This window comes from Mandrillus leucophaeus, unplaced genomic scaffold (genome assembly GCF_000951045.1).
Source record: "Mandrillus leucophaeus isolate KB7577 unplaced genomic scaffold, Mleu.le_1.0 Scaffold299, whole genome shotgun sequence".
Taxonomy (NCBI): domain Eukaryota; kingdom Metazoa; phylum Chordata; class Mammalia; order Primates; family Cercopithecidae; genus Mandrillus; species Mandrillus leucophaeus.
The window spans coordinates 3,811,034-3,836,972 of NW_012103131.1; the positions used below are offsets into that span (position 1 = coordinate 3,811,034).

At 44.1% G+C, this 25,939-nt stretch overlaps 1 protein-coding gene and 1 pseudogene across 1 annotated transcript in view; one reads left to right on the plus strand and one right to left on the minus strand.

The window, feature by feature from the left end:
• Positions 1 to 25,939, minus strand: part of ADAM12 (ADAM metallopeptidase domain 12) — a 349,453-nt gene that overhangs the window by 262,976 nt on the left and 60,538 nt on the right. The window lies entirely within an intron of this gene.
• On the plus strand, positions 25,345 to 25,938 carry LOC105544151 (annotated as a pseudogene).

Sequence of the window (25,939 nt, forward strand, 5' to 3'; positions counted from 1 at the left end):
AAATACGAAGAGCGGAAGTCAAACTATCCCTGTTAGCAGACAACATGATTCTATATCTACATCTAGCAAAACCCATAGTTTCAGCCCAAAAGCTCCTTAAACTTTTCTTTCTCTACAGCAAAGAAGAAATGTCACTTGTTATTTAAATGAAAAAGGTTTCAAAATTGTATAAAACTACTTCTTGTTGGAAAATAATTCCAATTATCCTGTAAAGTATCTGAGAGTGGTTTCTAAGAAAATCCTTTCCATGTTGACCTTAGTGTACCTATCTCAATTCAACTTTGCTAATACATGAAGGCCATTGCTAAAAAATTTAAGGAGAATCAAATGCCTCCTTTATTTAAACATTACTGCCTTTGAAGAGAGTTTGAAAATATCACTATATAAAATGTTTGTGTATAATATTAACTCTTCTCACCCTCTTCCTAGACAAAATAGTTTCGATTCCATTCAAGTGCAATGTCAACAAAACCAGCAACAAGAAAAACTTCCCGGCAACAGAGCCACTAACCAAATTTCACTCATGTATCACAGTAGTAGCAGGAACTTGGAAACCCTTGTCCACTCAACAATTATTGTTAGATGTTTAGGAGAGAGCCTGCCATCTGTGACGTATGGGCAATCCCAGCGCCCGGCTCAGTCCTGAGAAACTCATGTGCTTTTTGGCCCTGAGTCATAAGGACCCAATGGCATTCCACAGCCAAAGAAAAGAGTGAATCATTTAAAACAGGGCTTGGCGCCAATCTTGAGACTAAGTCACCAACCAGGAATTCTTCGCTGTTATCTAGTTTTTGGTAATAGTAAAAATGTCAGCCATGAATAATGAACGTGTGACTCTAAAAATACCTCTCAAATCAGCATGGTGGCAACAAACAGATAATGCAGTCAGCACGCAGTGGCCATAACTTCACCTCCTCCTCTGTCAAGCCACTCACTAAAACTCCAAGAAATAAAAATAAAGCCTGCCTCCTGGGATCCTGTGGCTCCACGATCCAGTGACGGAGTGAGATGCTCTTTGAACTTCGTAATTTCTTCAAACCAAAGACTGGAGAATCAGAATGGTGTCTGTGGGCCGTAAAGGCAGCAGTGCTGGTGGAAGATTGCTGGAGAAGGTATCAGATGTGGGTTCAAGTCTCTGGCTCTGCACCTGCTGGTGGCAAAGCTCATCGCTGAAATTATTCGGGTGATATAACTTCCTTCCCTAGGCTTCAGTGTCCTCATCTGCCGATTGAGTGTGGCAGTCATACCCTCTATGCATCACTGGGTAGTGGGAAGAATTAAAGGCCATAATTCACATGTTCTTTCTAGGGTGATGCCGACTTCACATGTCAGGAATTTGTCTAGGTACTCAGAATAAACAAATGAACTCGGAAATGAACAAAACTTGCAAGGCCCCTGGCCCCGACATGCGAGCACTTAGCACAGCGCCTGGCACATAATGAACAACCATATTTGTCTCTCCTTAGGCTTCTGACTCTCGACCAGGACACACAACTGCCACTAAGTCATGGCTGGGCCCTCCCAAACACAGGCCTTGCCACCCCTCGAGGCAACGTGACTTTTGTTTTAGAGCCGATTGCGCTGCTTTGGCTTCTCACTGGTCTGTTCTCGTCCTTGGTGGCCAAACAGATGTCTCTGCCATCTGACAGGTTCATCAACAAGCAAACACATATCAGTATTCTTGACAATTATTGAATGCATACCATGAGCTAGGTATTGTTTTAGGAGCCTCACAGGTATTTATTTATTTTTTGAGACAGAGTCTCTGTCACCCAGGCTGGAGTGCAGTGGTGCGATCTTGGCTCACTGCAACCTCCGCCTCCTGGGTTCAAGTGATTTCCCTGCCTCAGCCTCCCAAGTAGCTGGGACTACAGACAGGCGCCATCATACCCAGCTAATTTTTAGTAGAGATGGGGTTTCACAATGTTGGTCAGGCTGGTCTCAAACTCCTGACCTCAAGTGATCCACCCAGCTCGGCCTCCTGAAGTGCTGGGATCACAGGCGTGAGCCACTGTGTCTGACTTTTGCAATTATTTACTTATTTCATTTCCAGAACCAACTATAGAGTAAGATTATGATCCTTACTTTACAGTTGGAGGAAACTGAGGCACAGAGAAATTAACTAGTCTGCCTGAGGCCACACAGCTTATGTTTCTCCTAAGTCTTGCCTCCTCTAGGCTAAAATGTTCCCATCCTTTCTTTCTAATTAACTCTGGAAGATATTTTTTATTCTGTAATCAATTTCCCTTCCTAAAATCTAGCCACACAGCTAATGGCCAATAGAATCCAACGCAAACACTCTACTCTCCACTACCTCTAGACCACAAAGAGGGCAGTCTAGGTGGGGGTAGGTGGTGATGGGGAGTGCATTTATGTCTGTGAGGGGAAGCGGAGGCCTTATGAGTTAGCCAAAGTGCCTTAGAAAACCTACACCAGCATGCAGCCCTTGCCAGCAATGTAATTTAAATTGCAGGAACTCTGATTTAGAATTCATGGCTGAATTTGCTTTTCTTCTTTTCTTGAGTTCATCTTGCACTTTGTTACATGCATAAGACATACAGACCCACTTTCCTGACTGCTCACTATTGGAGCACACACCATGGTCCTCTATCAAACTGCAAATTTCTTAAAGGGAGAACTGGGTCTTAGGATCCTCACTACTCAGCACAGGGACTCATACACAGTAAGTAGGCCACTGATAAACACTGGCTAGAAGAAAAAGAAAGGGGGAAAAAAAAAGGAGTAAGCAAAAATCCGGTGCATGGCTAGATTCCCCTTCCACCAAAGCAATACTCCAGCCCATCCGGGACTACCACAGAAAGCTGCAAGCCAGGGCATACTGACCACAAGGCCCTTCAAAGTCCTTGCATGAGGTTTCTTCCCCCAGCATAATCCCAGAATATATAAACAGGGACTCAAGGACTCAATAAACCCAACAAATATCCCTCCAGAGCTGACACTCACTGGGGCCCACCTTTACTTCAATAAACTAACATTTAAAGATAAGATTTGAGAACAAACAGTGCTCTCTAAGATAAACCACTGGGGACAAACCAGGCTGACATTTTGTTCACGTTTATTGGGAGGGCAGGAATGTGTGAGTGAGTGTGTGAGTGTGTGTGTGTGTGTGTGTAGTCAAGCTTACCATATGCCTAATAATGAGCATTTTTAAGAAGGGAATATTCTGATCTGGCCCTGCTCTTTTATTGTATCTTACGTTTCTCTCAAGCATTTAAAAATAATTTTTTATTCATCAAGACTCTTACATGTAAACAACATTTTTCTGTTTTTTTTTTTGTGTGTGTGTGGCTTGGGAATTAAAACAATGAGCCGCAATGGAGACAAAACACTTCTTAGGATTCTGAAGCCATCATTAGCTTTACATTGCTAACTGAAATTTTTGTTGAGACCATTGTAGATTCATATGCGTTTATTAAGAAATAATACAGAGAAAATCTCTGTTCACCTTGCCCAGTTTCCTCCAGTGGAAAGATTTTGCAAGCCTCTAGTGTAATTTCACAACCAGGATATTGACACTGATACAGTCCAACAATCTTATTCATATTTCTAATTTTAATTGCACTCATTTATGTGTATGCATCATTAGCTTTTTATTTGGAATAGTTTACATTATTGATCTGCTATAAGTCATTCCAATTTATAATTGTTAATATACAACTGCTGATTTTTCAGCTTTTATGATGTACTAGCTTGACACACATGATGTTAATCAATCCCCCTAACATTCTTGCTTCCTTCTTCTGGGAATAGAAACTCTGCCTCTCTCACTGGCTAACATCAAAGTGGCTTGTTCTCCTCTGGCCAAGGAGTACGGACATGACCAGATGACACAAGGACAGTCCTTGGCAGACCCTGCTGAGCATGTCCATTGGTTCTTTTTCCAAGATCCCCAAGTGGCCTGGTCCCTGACCTTTCTGAGACCTGGTTCATTGTGCTTTCCTCCAGTTCCTTCCTAAACATTTCCTCTCTGCTTAAGTCAGCAGTGTGCATTTGTCTTGTCTGCAATCAGAGAAACCTGTCCAGAGAGTGGGTGGTGTGAATATTATTCTTTATTTAGATGAGGAAGCAGGCTTAAAGAAGTTAAAGAACTTGCCCAAGGTCACTGTCTTGGTCAAAATTCTCCAGAGAAACAGAACCAATAGGATAGATGGATGGATGGATGGGATGGATGGGATGGATGCGATGGATGGGATGTACGGATGGGATGAATGGATGGGATAGATGGGATGGATGGGATGGATAGGATGGACGGCTGGATGGATAGATGAATGGATGGGATGGATAGGATAGATAGATGGGATGTATGGGATGGATAATATGAATGGATGAACAGATGAATGGATGGGATGGATAGGATAGATGGATGAACGGATGGGATGGATAGGATAGATGGATGAACGGATGGGATGATGGGTGGATGGGATGAGATGGATAGATGGGATGGATAGGATGGATGGACGGATGCGATGATGGGATAGATAGAATGGATGGATGGACAGATGGATAGATGAATGGATGGGATGGATGGATAGGATGGATAGGATGGATGGATGAATGGGATGGATAGGATGGATGGGTGGGATGATGGGATGGATAGAATGGACGGATGGATGGATGAACGGGATGGATGGATGGATGGATGGGATGGATGGATGGATGAGGGATGGGATGGATGGACAGATGGATAAGTGGATGGATGGATTGGGTGGGATGGGTAGATTGGATGGATGGATGGGATGGATGGGATGGATGGATGGACAGGATGGATGGGTGGATGAATGGGATGGATGGACGATGGATGGACTGGATGGATGGGATGGATGAGATGGATGGATTGGATTGATGGATGGGATGGACTGAATGAATGGATTAGATGGATGGATGGGATGGAGCGGATGGATGGATGGGAGGGGAATTATTATGGGAACTGGCTCATGCAGTTATGAAGAATAAGAAGGCCCATGATATGCTGTCTGCAAGCTGGAAAACTAGGGAAGTTGGTGGCGTAGCTCAGTCCAAGTCCAAAGGCCTGAACACGAAGGGAGCTGATGATATAACTCTGTCTAAGGCCAAAGGTCTGAGGACCTGGGAGGCCAGAGTCTAAAGACTGGAGACTTGGAGTTCTGATGTCCAACCAAGGGCAGGAGAAGATGAGGGTCCCAGTTCCAGAAGAGAAAGTGAGCGAATTCGCTTTTCCTGTAGTTTTGTTCTATCCAGGGCCTCAACTGACTGGATGGTGCCCGCCCACATTGGGTGAGGGGGGATCTTTCTTACTCATTTCACCAATTCAAATGCTGATCTCTTCCAGAAACACCCTCCTCATGGATACATCCATACATAATGCTTTACCCAATTTCTTGGTGTCCCTTAACCCAGTCAAGTTGACACCTAAATTCACCACCAGTCACACAGCTATGAAGTGGTAGAACAGGGACACTGAGCAGGTTGCCTGCATGCAGAGCTGGTGCCTTAGCCCTGGCATACTGCCTCCTGCTGCTTGTAGGAAGGAATGAAGGTGGCACTTGCGACTTCATGGTCTTCTTTGGAAATTCACTGGATGATTGTTCATCCATGCACTGATGTGTGCTCTCGAAACCCTGAAATGACGCTCTATTATAGCTACTGTCACATAGCAGGACATACCTGTTTATGACTGTGGTTCACATTCCTGATGCCATTCCAGAAGGACTGTGCCAAACTACGCTTAGCACTCACTGATTTGAAGTACCCTTCCAGACCCACCCTCCCCTGAACCTCTCCCTGCAGGGTCGAGCACAGGAAATGCTTTTGGACCACTCTTGACATGCACTGCAATTTTTTTTAAGACCGAGAGCGAGAGCATGCATACATTACACTTTCAAGTCACCATGATGCATTTCTCCAGCATTAGCTTGTGCTTTTACAACTGGTCTTCATCAAAGGTTTTTCATCTGCTCGCCAATGTGGCATGTGTCCTAATGACTCATGATGAGGAGTCGTTCCTTTTAGCATGATTTATGCTCGCTTATCATTTTCTTGTTCTCCAGGGGGGAAAGCTGCTCTACTGAATGAGCTCAGCCCACATAGAAATAGCCACTAAGCAGCCGTCTCTTCATGTTAAGAAAACTAGCTAATGGCAGTGTCCACGAATCATCCCACTTGAAGATTAGAACAAGACATCTGCTTCTTGTATGGCAAAGCTTGGGCTAAGAGGGGGAATATCCACTCCCCCCGCCGAGAAAACCCTGCTCCTCCGACAGCTCCTGGACTCACTTTGCATGAGCAGATCTTTGTGAGTGGGGTGGGGGGAGGGCTTCTGCTCTTCTCCTCATACCGTCCCACTCTTCCTCCTGGAGGGCTTGTAGGGACCAGGGCAGAGCCTGGGATAAGCAGGGAACGAGATGCTGTTCTTGCCTGGCCTAAGCTGGCACAGGCTCCAGGAGAGAAGCCTCAAGGATGAGTGAGGTGAGCCCAGAGCCCTCCCTGTTTCTATTCACCGGCAGGCCTGCCATGCCCCATCCTGTACCTGGAGTTAAGCAATTACAGTGCAGGATGCTGAGGGCCACACTTTCAGGGCGAGATGTCTCAGCTGGCTCACCCAGCCCAGTGCTGTGTTCAGTCAGAGCCATTCAGTGGCCCTCCTCCAAGGCCCTATGGCCCCTCTGCTACCCCTCCCCAGGTCCCTCCTGGGCAGCACTGTTCATCTTCCCAGCTCATCCCTTCCCTTCCCTTGGGAGGCCCCACAGGTGTGTTCAGCTCTCCGCCATCAGAATAGGTTTGAAGCTCGGGGTCTGCAGGCAGCCTGTCTGGGTCCACAGCCAGCTCTGTCACCTATCAGCTGTGTGACCTGGCAGGAGTCATTTGATAGGGCTGTGCCTCAGTTTCCTCATTTGGAAGACAAGGACAGTAATGGCACATACCTTATAGGGCTGATGTGAGGAATAAACAAGATAATGCAGATGCAAATGCCAAGCATGAGTCATGTGCTCCCTCCATGTCAGCTGTCGGCATTGTCACTAGCTCCAGGGAGCACCTGCGGTCTGGTCAGCTTCACCCCAGCAAGAGCAACTGACAAAACTTCCTTCTCAGGATGCGGTCTTGGCCTCTTCCCCTGGAGATGCTCTCCTCATCCCGCCCTCTCCTCTCGCCTTTGCTCAGAGTCCACCTGTACAGGTGTGTTACTCAGCGTCAATTCCACACCCGGCCCAGGTGGGAGGCCCTTTCCTTGGCCCTCCTGAACTGCTGTTCCTCTTTGCTTCCTTCTCTGGGATGCCACAGAGCATCCATGGAGCCACCACCGTGGTGGGGACGAAGGCCACTGACTGCTCCGCTCACATGCTGCCAGGCCTCCTCTGAACTGTGCAACAGTCGCCATCCCTGGGGAGGCCCCTCTGTTTTGTAGGGGTTTCTTCACATGTTCAGAAATTGCTGCAAGATAATAGGACTTGCGAGTGTACTGACAGCCTGAAACTGTCATTAGAACCATTAAAACGTCATCTCTCTTGACATAAACTGTAATTAAAACCATTAAGGCACCATCTCTCTTCCCTGACATCAGTCCCCCTTTACAAAGCACAGAAGTCTCACATTCTGGTCATAGCTTGCCCCAGTCACCAGCCCCCAGCGGCATTTGGACAGGGGCCACCCTCTGAGTATAGCTTTCCTGCACCAGAAGTGGGGTCAGCTCAGACAGCTTTGGGGCGTTCCTGTCGTGAGCCCATCTGCTGGCTTGTCCCGTAATGCCATCCTCTGTGGGTTCTACACTAGGAGTCCCAGCTCCCAGTGGTGTCGCCGGCCAGGTGGCACTCAGACCGATGTCAGGTGGTGATGGATACAGGTTTCTTCCTGTCTTCCTTGTGCTACACTCAATGAAAGTTTGTGAGGCCTGAGAACTGAACAGACTCAGGTTTTGACTTACATTGGGAAGTAAAACATTGCTCCTTTTTATGTCAAAAAGAAGCTTCAGGTGTGTGGCGATCTCAGACAGTGTCCCGAGTCCAGCTCTCATTCGCATTCAGTCCCAGCTTCCTCCCTGCGGCTCCACCTCACACACTCACTCTTAGAATGCAGCCCCTTCACGGCAGGGGGACTAGGAGGGTCCAATAAGGCACTTTAAACATTGATGATGTAATCATGGCCATACTATTAATTTTTTTAAAAAGCAAACAGCAAGGTTCCAGGAAAACTGATTTTTAAATCCCAGCATTAAACAAAGTAGTCAGTACAACCTCACTTTATACTAATATCAAAACACTTCCTCCTGTGCATGGAGGGTCCCTCCCAATGAGGGCTTCATCTTACCTTTCTTTGAATCCCCAGCAAAGCACCTGGCTCCATGAGGGTTGTCTCCAGGACAACAGAATGACACTCTGAAGGGGGGATGGCAAAGCTAACTGGCCCCATTGCAGCTAGCCTCAGAGATGTCTGCACAGAGTCAGCGGACAGCCAAGGCACAGGTCTGATCATTACGGTGTTACCCTTCCCTCACCTCTACTGGAGCCAGATCCAGCTAGTGCAGGCTGTCCAAGGGCCTTCTGCATCAGGAACGGTGCAGGGGACAAGGTGGGTGCCCATGGGCATCTCGTCAGGGCACTTACCACCCAGCCAAGGGAATATCTTCACTCGCCCACCACGGCTGGTACTTAGGACCAGCCAAGTCTGCCAAGGTGGTGCTCAACCCTGTTGCTTCTGCAGATCACCCGGGACACTTAAGAAAAATACTGATGTCCAGGTAAAAGTAAATCAAATCACCGTCCTACCTGGCAACTTTGGGTTGTGCTCCAGGTGATTCTAATGTCCAAGCAGAACGAAAGCCGTTGGTCTAAGGTCTACCAATCACATTGCATGAATGAATGATTAGTTTGCGAATGAATGGGTAAGCATGAAGGCAGACTCCTATGGCTTTGTAACAGTAGAAGGCCAATGTATTAGGAAACAACAACTCTGGTTTATGACCTGGACCCCTTGGTTTAGTTTTCGACTCCACCAGAAACTACAGGATCTTGGGCAAGTATCTAAACCTCCCTGCTCTTCCAGTCTCCATCTGTAAAATGGGTGACATGGACATGGTGATCTCTGAGGTCCCTTTGTTCTCTCTGCACTGTTAGAGGCTCTACCACCCTGAGCCCTCACTGTGTGCCAGGCTCTGGTCTGGGTGCTGGAGATTCAGTCCCGGGGCCTTCAGGAGCTTACACTCCAGCAGACATCCTCACTTCCATCTACTTCCACTTAGGAATCTACTTCATGTATCTGGACAATAGCCCAGTGCAGAGAAGCAGAGATTATACCAACTAAAAAGCAGAGGAACTGGAGAAAAATTTCCCTGAGTCACTCTGGAGGGCTTCAAAACAACAGAGACAGATGAGGTAGGAGCCCTAGAGGATGGCGAGATAGTGGGTTTATCCAGAAATCTCTTCTATATCAACACCAACATTGCAAAGTCTGGTTCTTTAAGTACCATTTCGTGTATTTATTCTGAAGAAATACTGTTCCTGCAGCTTTGAGGTAGGAATAATAATAATAATAATAATGACGACGACGAAGACGGGATTTCTGTGGTTTTGCAGCTTTTCATGTTTTGCAGAGCATTTGCCATCCACTCTTAGGTGACCCACTGGCCACCTAGGGGCTCCCCAGCCCACTTCTGCATCCTGTGCAAGGCCTGCAGTGCCCACTCTCAGCCCCTTCCTCCCTGAACATTGATACCACCTGTATGTGTACTGCCAGCCTGGATTCTCTTTCACTTGACAGCAACCTCCTAACCCTAAATGTGCTCTGCAAAACACAACGACACACATAGTTACCCTCCAAAGACAGCACCAGGAAGGAACGATATCAGGCAACGATGTCCTAAAACCCAGACACCAGGTATGCTCAATCCTCACCAAAACACCTAAGTAAGTAAACGTGCACATTGTCTTCTGTTCTGTGATCAAAATGTTCCGTTTGTATTGAGATGGCCTCTTCACTGCTGAGAGAATGCAGGAGTTTCACTGAGTTTAGCAAAGTAACTCTTTCTGACTCAATACAACTTAGAACAAAGTGGAACTTCTCAAGCATGTGATAATCTATTCTTTTCACCAACTTTCTCAGGTGCACAAAAGTGGTCATGCATTTCTGTGCTGTATTTAAAAGAAAAACATTGTATTGACTTTTTAAATAAAACTCTATCCACGACAATAAAGGAAAATGGGGAAATATGACCTGTCACACAATCACATAAAAATTTACATCGCAGATAAAATACTGCAGTCGCTTCATGAAATAACTTTCATCCATCGACTGTGGAGATGGGCAAGGAAATATAACCACCCTCATTTTATAGAGGTAAGAACAAAGATAAAGATAAGAGTATATAAATGCAGAGGTTAGAATTATAAAAAGAGTCAGCCTTGCCAAGGGCTCAGGAAAGGCTCAGCAGCGCAAATGACTCCAGGCACTTACAAGCAGGTGAGTTCCTCACCAGAGGTCATGGATTTCTGGACAAGGGTGGTATCCTTACAGGCCCCATGTCTGAAAATAGCTAGTAAGATAGGCGCCTACTATATCTGGCAACCTCAAATAGAAGTGGCCTCTCAATTTTCACAATGAGAAGATACCAAAAGGACTTTTTGGCCATCTTATATCTGTGTCCCTATATTTATATTCAATTTTTACCTCCCGCTATATATCAAGCATTGAACAATATGCTGGGGACACAGTGGGGAACAATCTACTGTCTACTGACAATATTTAATTGGCCAATTCAGGCACCCATTTAAAATAATGTAAGCACAAGTTTATTGATATTGCTTTCTGCACTCTCACATCTTATAAAAACATTTTTATTTACAATCTGTCTTTGTCCTCATTAGAGTCTGAGTTATCTCACAGTTTTGTGGGCTATCACTTTCAACTGCATCTAAACGTTTCAGGACTCAGGATTATTCCCTAATTATTTCTTAAATTCCTCCACCTCACTCACCCCCACTGCCTCCGTGCCCCACATGCCCCACCGGTGTCACGGTCTCCCAGTGGCCTCCAACATCTGCTCTTGATACTTTATGTTTCATTCAGGAAGCCATTCTTAAAACACCAATTTCATTCCATCCATACCCTACTTACCAACCTTCAGGGGCTTCCCCTGGTGCAGGGTGGCGTCTGAAACCTGGCCAGATCTGGTCTGGTCTTCAGCAGCCCCTTGGTCTCCCTTTTGGGTTACTCTTTCAACCCATGCCCTGGCATTCGGCCAGAGCCTCCATGCCACAAGCTCCTCACCCACCTGGGCCTTTGCATATACTGCTTGCTTGGCTGGAAACTCTTCCTCCTCTCTGCACCTGGCTGACTCCCAGGTGATGGTATTTCTAGCCTGTGGGCCTTCCCTGGCTGCCACATCAAGACACCTCTCTTCCCCTCATTGCCCACACCCGTAAGCACTTCCAGTGCACATAACAGCATAATCCATTATTTGTAAGATCATCTCTTTGACATCTCACAGTCCCACTAGTCTGCAAGCTCTTTGAGGTCAAGGGCTGTTTTCCCCTGTTCCCTACTGTGTCCCCAGTGTGTTGTTCCATGCTTGTTATATACCAGGAGCTCAAAAACAATGGTTGAATTTATAACAGCAGCAGCAGCTAACCTTTGCGGGATATTTGCTATGCCTTAGACTCTGTAGTAAATGGTTTTATGGATTATTGCATTTAATTCCTAAAACAACAGTAGGATCTTGGTGGTCTGCATCTAATAGATGTCAAACTGAGGCTTGGACAGCTCAGTTCCTAAATTCACACAGCAGAGTGCAGCTTTCACCTGGAATTATCAGATTCCCAGCCCAGTGCTCTCAATTTATCTAGTGAAATAAATAACCTTAGATATCCAAGTAAATGTGATACAGAAGAAAAAGCCTTCTTAAAAAAGCTTCAAGGAGCTTTGAGAGGAAAGTCAAGCTCTGTAAAGTTATAATAAGCTTACAGTATGAGCTTTAGCCCTTGTGGCTTAAAAAAGTCTCTTTTCAAGATTTTTGCAAAGTTTGTTTACTGAAAAGAATAATCACATGTTTTCTTACTAACAACAATAAAGGCCACTCATTTCTTTGTTCACTGAGAAGGTCTCAGGCACCTGATCTGGTCTGAGATAGCAAAATATTTTACTATGGGAAAATGCAATTCTAATACTTGATACTTAGATGGGAATTTGATGTCCTGATTTCCTTTGTTCTCTATTACAAAGGCTTTGAGCTATCATTCATCATCCACACATGGGTTAGAGAGAAAGTACCTCTTCTCCACCCATGAGAGAATAAAGTCACCCTCAGAGAACTAAACCAGGGCAATCAACCCAACTGATGATCACTCCTAAAAAAAGTTCCAGAGCTCACAGTATGGTTTGCTGGGTCAAACAACTAACACTGAAATTCTTTCTTTAAAGAAAACTGAGGGAAATCAAGTCAGCTCATGGATGGTGATAGGGAAATGATGCATATATGACAGTGATGAGTCTGGTTTAGGTGTCTGTCACATGTGAGTTTGGTCATTGTGAGTCAGACCTCTTGAGTTCCGTGGAGAATGATTTGTGGATGTGCAAAGCTGGGATGATCTCCCAGAGGTGACAGTACTGCCTGCAAGGTCAGCCACCACCTCAAGTGACACCTGGGTCCCACCTGCCTACAAGAGCCCCAGCATTTCTTCCACACACATTGCCATACACATTACCTACCTACCCATGGCTGGTGCCAAGTAGTCTTCACTTGGTTCTTCAGATCTGTCCTGGGACAACAGGACAAATGACCAGGAGCCAGTACTCCAAGCTGCCTGCTAGACTATCCATACTCACAGGCAAACATGGATACAAATTAGCAATTTAAAAGCTGCCCTCTGTTCCTGGCTGGGATTCTCATAAATCAAAAGTGGTCAGTGTTTACAACAGGGTCCAAAGGGAAAGCTGTTGAGCCAGCTCCAAACACTTAAAAATTCTATATGGGAACCCAGAAACCTTCATCTGAGGACAGGAGATTGGAGGAACCAATGGGCTGCTTTTCATCTGCTTCTTATTTAGAAAAATTGGATGACTGGGGAAAAGAGTAAAAACAAAAATAGGAAGCAAAATAAATGTTTACAGGCAAGCAGATCCCTCATTCTGAACATATAGAGGTTGAAACTTTCCTTAAGGCCAGTTAATTGTTCAGATAACTTGTCAGGCTGTGAAGAAGGGAACATGAAAAGTGGACAGAGGGTGAGTGATGACAGCTGTGGCACTTCAGAGAAGTGCTGCCACTGAAAACCAGAGACCATCCATCTTAGGACAGAAGGGGTGTGCCGTGGCAGTGCCACCCTAATGACATGCGTCTCTATCATGTCCACCCCAAAGCACTGTGACAGAAACAGACCACCCACAGATTACACCAAAAAATATACTTGTATGATGTGACATACATATTGAGCTTTATATTTATGTCCATACAATTGGCCCTCCGCATCCTGGGACTCCCTACTCTCAGTTTCAACCAATTGCAGATTGAGAATAATTGGGGGAGAAAACAAAAAATTATAATGTAACAATAAAAATGATAGAAATTTTAAAATATACAGGATAACAGCTATTTACATAGCATTTACATTGTATTAGGTATTATAAGTAATCTACAGATGATTTAAAGTATACAGGAGGAGGTCTGTAGGTTATATGCAAATACTATGCCATTTTATATTAGGCATGTGAGCATCTTTGAATTTTGGTACCCGTGGGGGGTCCTGGAGCTAATCTCCTCCAGATACCAAGGGATGACTGTGCACGCGCACACACAGGTACACACACACACATGCTGGTATGTTTAAAAATTCTATATGGGAACCAAGAAAGCTTCATCTGAGGACAGGAGATTGAAACAATGAACGGGCTGCATTTCATCTGGTTCTTGTTTTGAAAAACTGAGAATACACTTAGCAACTAAGAGTATACTTTAAAAAAAGCAGAAATTATTGAATTCTTTGGGAGGAAAGACATGGCAAAGATTGGGAGAGGAAGAGCAGTATATTATCTATCTAATTTTCCTATTAATTGGCAATCTAGTTCAGTGATGCCCTATAGTGAGTATTTGTTATAAATCAATTCAGACAAGCCTATCCTTTGCTACTGTATAAAACAGTGGTGGATTTAGGCCTTGGGAAGGGCAGGAGCTGTGTGTTATTCATCTCTGTGTCCCAAACCCCAATACAATATCTGGAACACAGTTTGTTAAATGAATAAGCAAATGAACAAACGTGAATAGATGTACAGAATGTGCAGTATGGCATCAAGCACTTCAACATCCAAATGTAAAAAATGAAAATGGCAAAAACCCACCCCAGATTAAAAGGCTTTTTCTCTCTTAATAAGCAAGGATGGACAGGTTTTTTTTTGTTTTTTGTTTTTTGTTTTTTGTTTTTTTTTGATATGGAGTCTCGCTCTGTCACCAAGGCTGGAGTGCAGTGGCACGATCTCTGCTCACTGCAAGCTCTGCCTCCCAGGTTCACGTCATTCTCCTGCCTCAGCCTCCTGGGATAGTATTTTTAATACCCAACATTTAAATGTTGGAAGGAATTCTATTTCTAAATCAAAACCTATAGATTATTTTTAGGGCATCAGCCACGTTTGTACTAAAGTAGAATTTTTGAAAAGTCATCAATAGTATAGGTTGAACTAACATATTTTTCTAAACATAGCATATTTGTTATTGGCTCAACCTAGTAAAATGAATCATTGCATTCTAAACATAATGACCTGTATTTTGTAATATCATATAACATATAGTACATGTAGAATATGTACATATATTTATATATATTCATATCAGTATTCAAATTTAATTACAAAGACATTCTGAGAAATCCTACTCTTTATATAGTATTTGTGTTGGTTTTCACTATTTCCACTTATAGGAATTAATGCCAATGATTATAGAAAAAAAAGATGTTGATTCATCAAAATATTTAGCCAAGTTTTGTCTTTGGCAACAAACAGTGGCCACTTTCCTTAAACTCATTCCAGTGACAATGTCCTCTGTAAATCTGCAAATCAGTCAGGATTCCTAGCCAAGGAGGTCAGAGGGGAAGAAGAAAACAAATGTGTTCAAAAAGAGTAGTACGATTACCCTTTTGGGACAAGAATATTTGTCAGGTTTTGCTACCAAAAAATAATGTTTTATTTTTGTGACCTACACCAAACACATAAAAGAACGTGGAAAAACGAACACTAAAATCAACACCCATGCCCTCATCACTTGGCTTACAAAATAGGACATAACTAGAGTCCCAGAGGCTTCCCAGTGCCTTTCTTCTATCATAACTGCTTTACAAATTGTTTTCAAAGCCTTTAAGGAGGTCAAGGTTGCCATTATATATAAGTGTATCATGAAGGCCATCTAGCTTTTATCAAATGCCACCCACTCCTCAGGCCAAGGGCACTTCCCACCCCGCCTCCATCCCACAGATCGGGTACTGCTGGCTTCATCATGTTGGCCAGGAGTGTCCCCTGAGCACACACTTCCCCCAGATGAGGAATCTCAGACATTTAAATCTCCCAACAAAATAGACTGCTCTGGGCACTGAGATGCAGCCTGGATTCTCAGGTTTCCAAGGAACAGCACTCAGTATCACGTGGAAGGAGCCACTCACTCAGGGTTTCCTGGTTCACTGAAATACAATGAGATAAGAAACCTTGGCTCTCGTAGGAATCGTTTAATTTGTTTTGATGCTTGAATACCACATGCCCTACATGATTCCTCATCTAGTGTTGTAAGTATGATTTCTGCCAGTAGGATCAGTTTAAGCATTCCTCTGGGTAAAGCGAGGACATACTTGAATTTAGAAAATTACTGAGGCCGAAGATCTTAGAGTGGAAATGGAGCCCCTGAAAACCATCTGATCCAGTCTTCAAGCTGAGAAGGCTTAACTTCAGATTATAGATGAGAGAGCTCAGGACCAGAGAGGTTAATTAATTTGCCTAAAGTCACAGAGCTTACAAATACCAGAGATTTCACATTTCCTTTCCCTTGGCTCAATGCTTCTCCCCTATATCATACTAAACCTCTTCGCTGCTTTTTGTTTGTTTGTCTAAGTAAAGCAGTAACAGGCATGCATCATACTGCTTCAAATGGTCTTCATCACTTCTATTCAATATGAACTAGAACTGCTGCTCCGAAGACAGTAAAATGCAGACATGTTAGCTTATTGGTGGGCAGGGGGTATTTCACACATCTGGAAAAGTTTATTAATTAATTTATGTGTCCTTCAGTAACCTTGAAACTTTTCTATGATAGGGTAAAAACCAATTAATTAACCGATTGAATAACATATTTCCTTCTACATCAATGATTTCAGTTCCTACATGTAAAATTACTTTGGAAAAAGCAACTGTCTTAAGTAATTTTCTAGATAAAAAGAGATTTATGTAATATCTATATAGGTAATTTATGGTTCAATATAAAAATACAAGGTTTTTGGATCAGGAAGTACTTACAGAATATAAGAAGTGATGTTATCAAGTCATAATCATTACCCTATTTGGTAAGATCATGAATTTGTTCCAAAATTTAAATGAATTTTAAATATATTTATTAAATTGAGGGGCTAGTATTTTCAGTAAGTTTTTAATGTCATTTTACAGTTTTTCATTTAACCAGCCTCACATTCTATATATTTTGTTGATATGAATGTACAATGCTATCAAAACTTTACTGAGCATATTAATGAATAATTGTTTTCGTTTTATGAAAACCACATGTAAAAACCATTTCCCACAACTCTGAAGGGACTTCTATGACACTGATATTTGCTTAATGGGTGCTGGCCGGCTGTGGACACAGCACGGGCGGCTTCTCCACTGGAGCCTGTCAGATTTTCAAAGAAAACCATGAAACTGACCAACAAAATCCTCTAGGCCAGTTGAAACTGAAGAGGTGGCCTTAGAAGGGCTGTGAAAATAACTTTCTCTAAATAAATCGTCTCCCCAGATAACCCTCCTGCTGGGGGCTTGGTTTTGTATCATCTTCTATCTGACCACATGTTTTTCATAAGGAAGAAAATCATAAAAGAAAATAAAGAAAGCCTTGTTCTCCCCTTATGTTGAATCTACCTCATCCCACAGTGAAATCCACCAGCATACTGAGAAGAAAGAAGTGAGTATTTTATAACATTTTTACATAAACACACCATTCTGTTTTTCTCACGGGTTCCTGAACAAGTAGGGTTAGCCTCTGTGTCTTCTCTGGCTTTGGTCTTTACCAATTACAGCAATTTTCCTTCATTGGGATTAAGCCTGCTTGTGAATGAAATGAATTTTTTTTAAACTTGCCAATGCCATTGGAATGGAAACAGCCCTCCAAGGGACAGGCCATGTCTAGACTCCAATCCACACCCCTGCTTTTCCTACTAGCAACACTAGAACCAGTTCCTGCTTTCCTGTTCTCGCCCCAGCATCTGCCTCCATGCCAGATGTCAGGATGCCTTTGTCTTTAAAAACAACAAGAAAATTAGGTCTCTGTAGAGCAGTTTCAAAGTCAGCCTTTTATCCAGCACTGTAAATAAAAAGATTTGTGTTATATCTATATGGGTAATTTATGGTTCAATGTGAAAATACAAGGCTTTTGGATCAAGAAGTGTTTACAGCATATAAGAAGCTACTCCAGGACAGGCTGTGGTGCACGTTGGTACCCCTACAGAACCTGTTACAAATGTGGACCCTCAACAGGGAGCTATGCAGCATACCACCAAGTGTGAGATGCTAAATTTGGGGAACACAGTGGCTACCCATTGGCAAAGGCAGAGTGATAAGTAGAGGTGGTCTCTAAAAAAAATTTATCTTGCCTTTTATCTCATATCTCAGGGAAACCAATAATTGATGAGGGAAAGTTCTTCTCTATAGGAGCATTTCAGCTAATAAAAGAAGAAAGAATGATAGAATACTGCAATTGTGCAAGACCCAAAGAAAGAACAGATGCAGGCACTGATTGTTAATGGCCACTGAACCCGGTGGCTGAAGGCTCAGGCAGAGCTTTCTAATGGAAGCTTCAGAGTGACCCCAGACTCAGTGATCAACCTGTCATCACAAGACAATCAGAGGTCACAGAACTACTGACATGGCACAAGAGAAGAACAAGGACCACCTGCAATGTCATCCTGCCTAAAACCAGTACCTCAATCTGTACAAGCCCATACACTGAATTACCAGTAAACAGAAAACACAGGGCCCAGAGGAACAGGCTAGACAGCACCAAGAGGATGAAAGCAGCAAATTGAGAGTGTGGAAAATTCTACTGAGTAAAAATCTGGTTTCATTTTTCAGGACTGCAAGATTTTAATTGCAAGAATTAAAAGGAAGGATAGGAAGCCTATATATTAAAAGAGACATTAAAAATATAGCAGACAAATACAATGTGGGGACTGTGTTTATATCCTGGTTCAAGCAATCCAACTGCCAAGAAAAAAATTATCAATTATCTTGCCTTTTATCTCATATCTTATAAGAGACATATGTAAAATCTGGGAAACATGAATACCGGCTGGGCATTTGATAGTATTAAGAAATCATTATCTTTTAGGTGTGATAAAAATAATTCTTTTTTTTTTAGCAATACATATGTCAGAATTTGCAGGTGAAATGATGTGATGCCTGGAGGTAGGGGAGTCCGACAACTGCATGGTAATTGTTGCACACAGGCTACGGGTACATAGCAATTAACTGTTGCATGCACTTCACCTAATCTGTAACCAGGCCAGCCAAACAGGTGGCCCCTGGGCTCCACAGGCCTACAGAATTGCACTGCACCTCCTGGCCCACCTCCATCCACAGCACACAGGTGACTTGGGGGCTCTCCCATTGCTGATGCCAGGGCGAGTGGAAATGGGGGTATTCAAACCCTCAGGTGACAAGAGCAGCAGGTGCAGGGTAGGACGAAGCAGGGTACTGGGATTGACCTGTCTGACCATCACAGTGAAAGAAGAAGAGGAAGATGGGTGAGGAGAGTGGAATAGGGGCAGTCACAGGAAGCTGGTTGCAGGAGGGGACATGATGAGACCTGAGCATGTGATTCCTGTTCCTACAGACAGAGGCGGCCAGGATGAGGAGGGAGATAATGGGAGAGCAATGGCAGCAGAGCAGCACACACACTGTGAATGGCAGTGCAGTGTCAACCACACTGAATACCACATCCCTTATGTATTAGTCTGTTCTCGCAGTGTTACAAAGAAATGCCTGAGCCTGGGTAATTTATGAAGATAAGAAGTTTAATTGGCTCACGGTTCTGCAAACTGTACAAGAAGCATGACAGCTTCTGCTCGGCTTCTGGGGAGGCCTCAGGGAGCTTTCAATCATGGTGGATGGCAAAGTGGGAGCAAGCATCTCACATGGCCAGAGCAAGAGGAAGAGAGAGAGGTGGGAGGTGCCACATGCTTCTAAACAACCGGATCTCATGAGAGGTCTACCACGAGAACAGTGCTAGGGGGATGGTGCTAAACCACGCATGAGAAACCGCTTCCAAGATCCAATCACTTCCCACCAGGCTCCACCTCCAACACTGGGGATTACAACTGAACAGGAGATTTGGTGGGACACAGATCCAAACCATATCACTGTGCTCTCCTATCAGCCTGGGAGGAAGGCCTTACTCTCCATTTTAGAATGGAGGAGCTGAGGTGGCTTGTCTCCAAGCAGCCTGATACCCAAATCTAGATCCTAACACTGTCGATCATCTCCTCTGATAGGGATATGGAAGCAGCTCTAGAAAGAGTCCAGGAAAGTCAGATTGGGTTTTGTGAGCTGAATCACAGTTACACCCTTATTCATTAGCTCAGAACAGTCACCTCAATCAGTGGTCCCCAAACTTTTTGGCACCTGAGATCGGTTTCATGGAAGACAATGTTTCCATGGACTAGGGGTGGGGGCAGGGATGGTTTCAGGATGATTCAAGCACATTGCATTTATTGTGCACTTTATTTCTATTATTATTACATTGTAATATATAATTAAATAATTATACAACTCACCATCATGTAGAATCAGTGTGAGCCCTGAGTTGCTTTTTCTGCAACTAGACAGTCCCATCTGGGGATGACGGGAGACAGTGACAGATCATCAGGCATTAGATTCTCATAAGGAGCGTGCAGCCTAGATCCCTCGCATGTGCAGTTCCCAAGAGGGTTTGCTTCTATGAGAATCTAACGCTGCCACTGATCTGACAGGAGGCAGAGCTCAGGCGGTAATTTGAGTGATGGGGAACGGCCGTAAATACAGATGAAACTTCACTCACTCATCAGATGCTCTTCCCCTGCTGTGTGGCCCAGTTCCTAAGGGTTGGGAAGAGCACGTCAGAGAGGGTGTTGGGGACCCCTAGCCTAAATGGAGCTGGAGGATTGTGATTCTCCTAGAGGTACCAAAAAGAGCGATGGTAGGGCGGGGATTTAGAAGAAACTACCACCGTCTTCCTCTACACTATGTACCTTCATGGAGGAGGACAGGGAGGGAGACCTTTTGTTATATGATAAAAACATACCAGGAGCCCAACTTTGTTTTTCAACTGGGGCAAAATATACATAATATAAAATTTATAATTTTAATCATTGGTAATTGCATAATTCAATGGCGTTAAGCACATTCACGATTTTGTGCAACCATCACTGCCATCCATCTCCACAATTCTTTCAGAATCCCAAACAGAATCTTTGCCCACCAAGCTCCTCACTCCCTAACCCTCCAGTCCCTGGTAACCACCATTCTACTTCCTGTTTCTATGATTTTGCCTATTCGAATTTTGCCTGTTTGAAGTATACCCCATGTAAATAGAATCGTATGATATTTGTCCTTTTGTGTCTGACTTACTTCACTTAGCATAATGTCTTCAAAGTTCATGTGATGGCATGTGTCAGAATGTCATCCTTTTCAGGGCTGAATAAAATTTCATTTTATGTATGCCACATTTTGTGTACTGACTCATCTGTTGACAAACACTAGGGCTGTTCCCACTTTTTGGCCATTGTGAATGTTGCTGCTATGAAGGTGGGTGTACAAATCTCTGTAAGCCCCCGATGAAGTCCAGCTTTTTCATGATGACATTACCTGTGATGAGGAATAAAGGCATGCCACATACTGTCAGCATGTAACAAATGAGCTATTGGTAAGTAGAGTTATATTGCAGCTCTTTATCGTCACTAATAAACTATGAAAACAGTATGAGAAACCAGTAAGAAGGCCTCAAGAAAACAGAGCTGTTACTATCAATTGAAGTTTTCCCATGCACGTTATGAAACATGGACAATCACAGACAGAGCTCAACTCCACTCAAGATAACGAGTTTGAAGTAAACACATCTGAAAACAGTAATCTAGGATTTTGGCTTCCTGGGGCATGATACTCTAAGAATGTAGCAGAATCTGTGTTTATGAACTCAGCAAAATTATGTCAAAGAGTTACAGGAAAGAGTTCCCAATCCAAACCCCAAGAGGGGGTTCTTGGATCTTGTGCAAGAAAGAATTCAGGGTGAGTCCACAGTGCAAAGCAAAAGCAAATTTATTAAGAAAGTAAAGGAAAAAGAGAATGGCTACTCCATAGACACAGCATCCCTGAGAACCGCTGGTTGTCCATTTTTATGGTTATTTGTTGATGATAGGCTAAACAAGGGGTGAATTATTCATGCCCTCCCTTTTTAGACCATATAGAGTAACTTCCTGATGTTGCCATGGTATTTGTAAACTGTCATGGCGCTGGTGGGAGTGTAGCAGTGAGGATGACTAGGTGTCACTCTCGTGACCATTTTAGTTTTGGTGGGTTTTAGCCAGCTTCTTTACTGCAAGCTGTTTTATCAGCAAGGTCTTTATGACCCGTATTTTGTGCCAACATCCTATCTCATCCTGTGACTTAGAATGCCTTAGTGTCTAGGAAGGCAGTCCAGTAGGTTTCAGCTTCATTTTATCCAGCTCCTATTCAAGATGGAGTTGCTCTGGTTCAAACGCCTCTAACAAAACTTTCAAGCTTTCCAGAGAGTTAGTTTCATTGTCGTAAGCAATCAATGAAAGCATCGTGGTCTTTCTTTTGAGGACACAACAACTAGAAAAAGTCCAGCAGAGATGGGCCATAACGACTCCAGCCTGCACAGTGTCTGCACATAACCATCCTGGCCGCACCAGGAGAGGGAAGATGCAACGACAGACACTAAGATGGCATCGGCCTCTCCAATGCCAGAGACCTCCTGGGAAGAGCCAGGACAGCCATTATTGTCCTTTTGGGATGCAGAGTTGGGGAAAGGAGCTTAAGGCCACAGCAGGATTTTCATCAGAAAACCCTGAGTCTGCAGTCAGAAGGGAAGGAGCACGGGGGATGTAATGAAATGCGGAACTCCACCTCCATCTCAAATGCCCTTTCTCATTCTACCAACTTCAAAGAGTTCACTCAAGGACACCACACTCTCGAATCGCAACCCAGAGGGGCCTGTTTTAAAAAGGTTGATCTTAACCAGTTTAGGCACTTTCAAGTTAACTCGGGTTGAGGAACAAAAAGCTCTAAAAATGGTGTTCTGACCTTTTTCAGCGTCTGTACAACTTCAAAGAATAACATGAGGAGAGAAGCTCAAGGGAACTTAGCTCTTATTCAGGAAACAAAATTTAGCTCAATTAAAAAGATCTTAAATGTTAAGGCTGAGAGATTTTAACTTAAATCTGAAGGAGTCTGGTCTAGTTAGACTGCTGAAGTGCATGAAGCTTGAGTCAATTCCCTGAGTCTGTAGTCATGCTTAGAGAATTTCCGACTGCACCATCACCCTTTCATCAAAGTGAGCAGAGATGACCCCTCTGGTAGCACCTGGTTCTGCAAGGCAGGGGATGGGCCTTTTTACGCGGCAGGCATTAGGCAGACTGAAGAGGTGTGGTCACTCCCTGTAGGAAAGAACATTCCTGTGGGCGATGCATCAGCTATGACAGATACCCCAAAGTCTCACAGAAGGATCCAATGAACTGGAATTTCCCTGCTGGCCCCGATGCTGTCCAACAGAACTTTCTGTGATGATGGAAACGTCCGTCTAGCCACACGTGGCTATTGAATACTTGAACTGTGGCTAGTTTGACCAAAGAACTAAAATTTTAATTTTATTTAAATTAAGCTTAATTTAAATAGTCACATGTGGCTAGTGGCTGTCCACGTAAAGCGTGAATATAACTCCTAGCAGAATGTGTTAAAAATAGAGACCCTCAGGCCCTATAGCTGGGGATTCTGGTTCAATAGCAGTGGGGCCAGGCACTGCCCTTTTTATCAAGCTCTCCAGGTGGTCCTGATGCTGGCGGTCTTGAAGCAATGCTCTAGACTTCAAGGAGGGCAGGAGTCCATGTGTGGGGAACACCCACTGAGTGGAGACAGACTATAGGAAGGATATGGAATACGGCCTGGGAGTGAGCCTAGAGGCCAGAGGCTCACTCACTAGGCTCCAGCTTAGAATTCAGTGGAGCACTGACATTGCCTTGGCTTGTGACAGCTATTCGGATACTGTCAGGGCCACAGCTGATGCCTCTCCATGTTCTACCCACTGCCGGCTCCTGATCTCCAGTTCATAGCTGCCAGCCACTGGTCATGAACACCACCCTTCAAAAATGCCATGCCCAGTTCTACAAGGGCCCTCCACAGGTCACCTCCAGACTGAATTCTGTGAAACCCAATATTCAGCCCCTCCCAGACTCTCAGGACCATGCCTACTATCTTTGTGTCTCTGGCTACTGCTCAAAAGGGCAAGTTCTCGGTCCTTTTCCAGGGTTTTCTATTCTGATCAAAGGCATCATTGTTCTCCTAGCATCTCAGGTAAGAATTGTATGCCTTCCTTTCCATGATCCCACATATTCCATCATTCATCAGATTCTGTCCATTCTGCCTACTTAACATTTCTTAACTACTTACTCCTTCCCACTGATACTCTCTTGGCTCAAGTCATCATCAGCTCTCCCTGGACGGCAGCAATATGCAGCTCTTAACCACGCCCACTCTACCCTCCCAGCTAGTGTTCACAGGCAGCCAGATGGTCTTTAAAAGACTGAATTTTTGGTGGGGAGCAGTAGCTCATGCCTTTGGGAGGCTGAGGTGGGCATACTGCTTGAGGCCAGGAGCTCAAGACTGGTCTGGGCAACATGGTGAAACCCAGTCTCTACAAAAAATAGAAAAATTAGCTGGATATCACAGTGCATTCCTATAGTCCCAACTACTAGGGAGGCTGAGGTGGGAGGATCACCTGAGACCAGAGCAGTTGAGTCTGCAGTGAGCCGTGATTGCACCACTGCACTCCAGCCTAGGCGACAGAGTGAGACCCTATCTCAAACAAATGAAAAGCAGAATCTTATCATGTCGTCGTTCTGCCTACAGGCCTTTTCTTCCATGGTGTGCCACTGTATTTAGGAATAAAGTCAAGATCCTTATCAGGGCACACAAACCCCTGAATGGCCTGGCTTCCTCTGTCTCTCTCTTTCTTGGTCATCAGTACAAAGATCTTCTAGAATCTGAGAAGCTGGACGTTCACTTCTGCTCTTTCTCTCTCTATCTCCTGCCCTCCTTGACTGGGCTCTTCCCTGTGTGTGCACAGCTTAAAAGCTGCTTCATTCTATATCTTCCCTCCCCAGACCAGGTGCTGGCCCCATACCTTTCCCTCCCGAGCACTGAGCACTGCAGTCACCCAGTTACTGTTTTTGTAATGATCTGCTTAGTGTTGGGCTCCTTGACTAAATTCTAAGAAGACAAGAAGTTTATCTTATTCACTACTCTCCCTCCAGGGTCAGTTACACTGTCTGGTATTAAACACATATTTGTGAATAAATGACCAGGTGAAGAAGTGAAAGAGTAAGTGATTTAACACATCAACAAAGATTAATTATTAAAGATAATTAAGATGGCAGATGATAATCATTAAAGATGGCAGATTAGGCCAACACTTTCCAACATGACCTCTGACATCAGAAGAGCTGACAACTGTTGATATGACTTTTACAACTTTTGATCTTGGGGGACATGAGCAAGTACATTGCCTTAATTAGCTTTATTAATTATTAATGTTTAATAAGGATAATTATAAGATAGCAATAAAGATTCCAATAAAGATCTGTGAATAGTAGAAGGGAAGCTGAGAGCTAGAAACATGAAACTACAATTTCTGAGATAAGGTTCCATCGACATTTGTTTAATCACTAATTAGAACCACCCGGCAGTTTAGAACTCCCCATTCCTAAGGACAGGCTGCGGGGAAGGGGTGTGATGTCCACCCAGCAAGTCACTGCTGGCCCGGGTGCTGTTGGTCTGTGTTCTCTGAGGGAGGGTCCGGGCCACATGCTGCCTCCAAAGGAACCCCTTAGGCCATGGTCAGCATTAATAATGTCTTTCATCTGTGAGTGGATCTACAACAGCTTCCACAGTGTGCTCCAGTTCCTAGGACTCTACAAGAAATCTAGAAAACTTGTTCTCTTGGGTTGGGACAATGTGGATGAAACTATTCTTCCTCACATGCTCAAAGATGGTGGACTGGGCCAAGAGGCTCCAAGGCGACCTCTGACATCAGCAGAGCTGACAGCTGCTGGCATGACTTTTACAACTTTTCATCTTCTGGGGTGTGAGCAGGCACACTGGGTTTGGAACAGCGATCTCCTAGCAATAAATGGGATTGCCTTTCTTGGAGACTGTGCAGATTGTCCTCAGATCCTGGACTCCAAAGTGGAGCTCAATGCTTTAATGACTGATGAAAGAATATCTAATGTGCCAGTCCTTATCTTAACAGAAACTGGACAGAACAGGCACAATCAGTGAAGAAAAACTCTGTCCGCCATTTGGTCTTTATGAACAGACCACAGGAAAGGGAACTGTGACCCTGAAGGAGCCAAATGCCTTCTCCAAGGAATTGTTCATGTTCAGTGTGTACAACAACAGGGCTGTGGCAAGGGCTTCCGCTGGTCTGCCCAGTATATTGACTGAT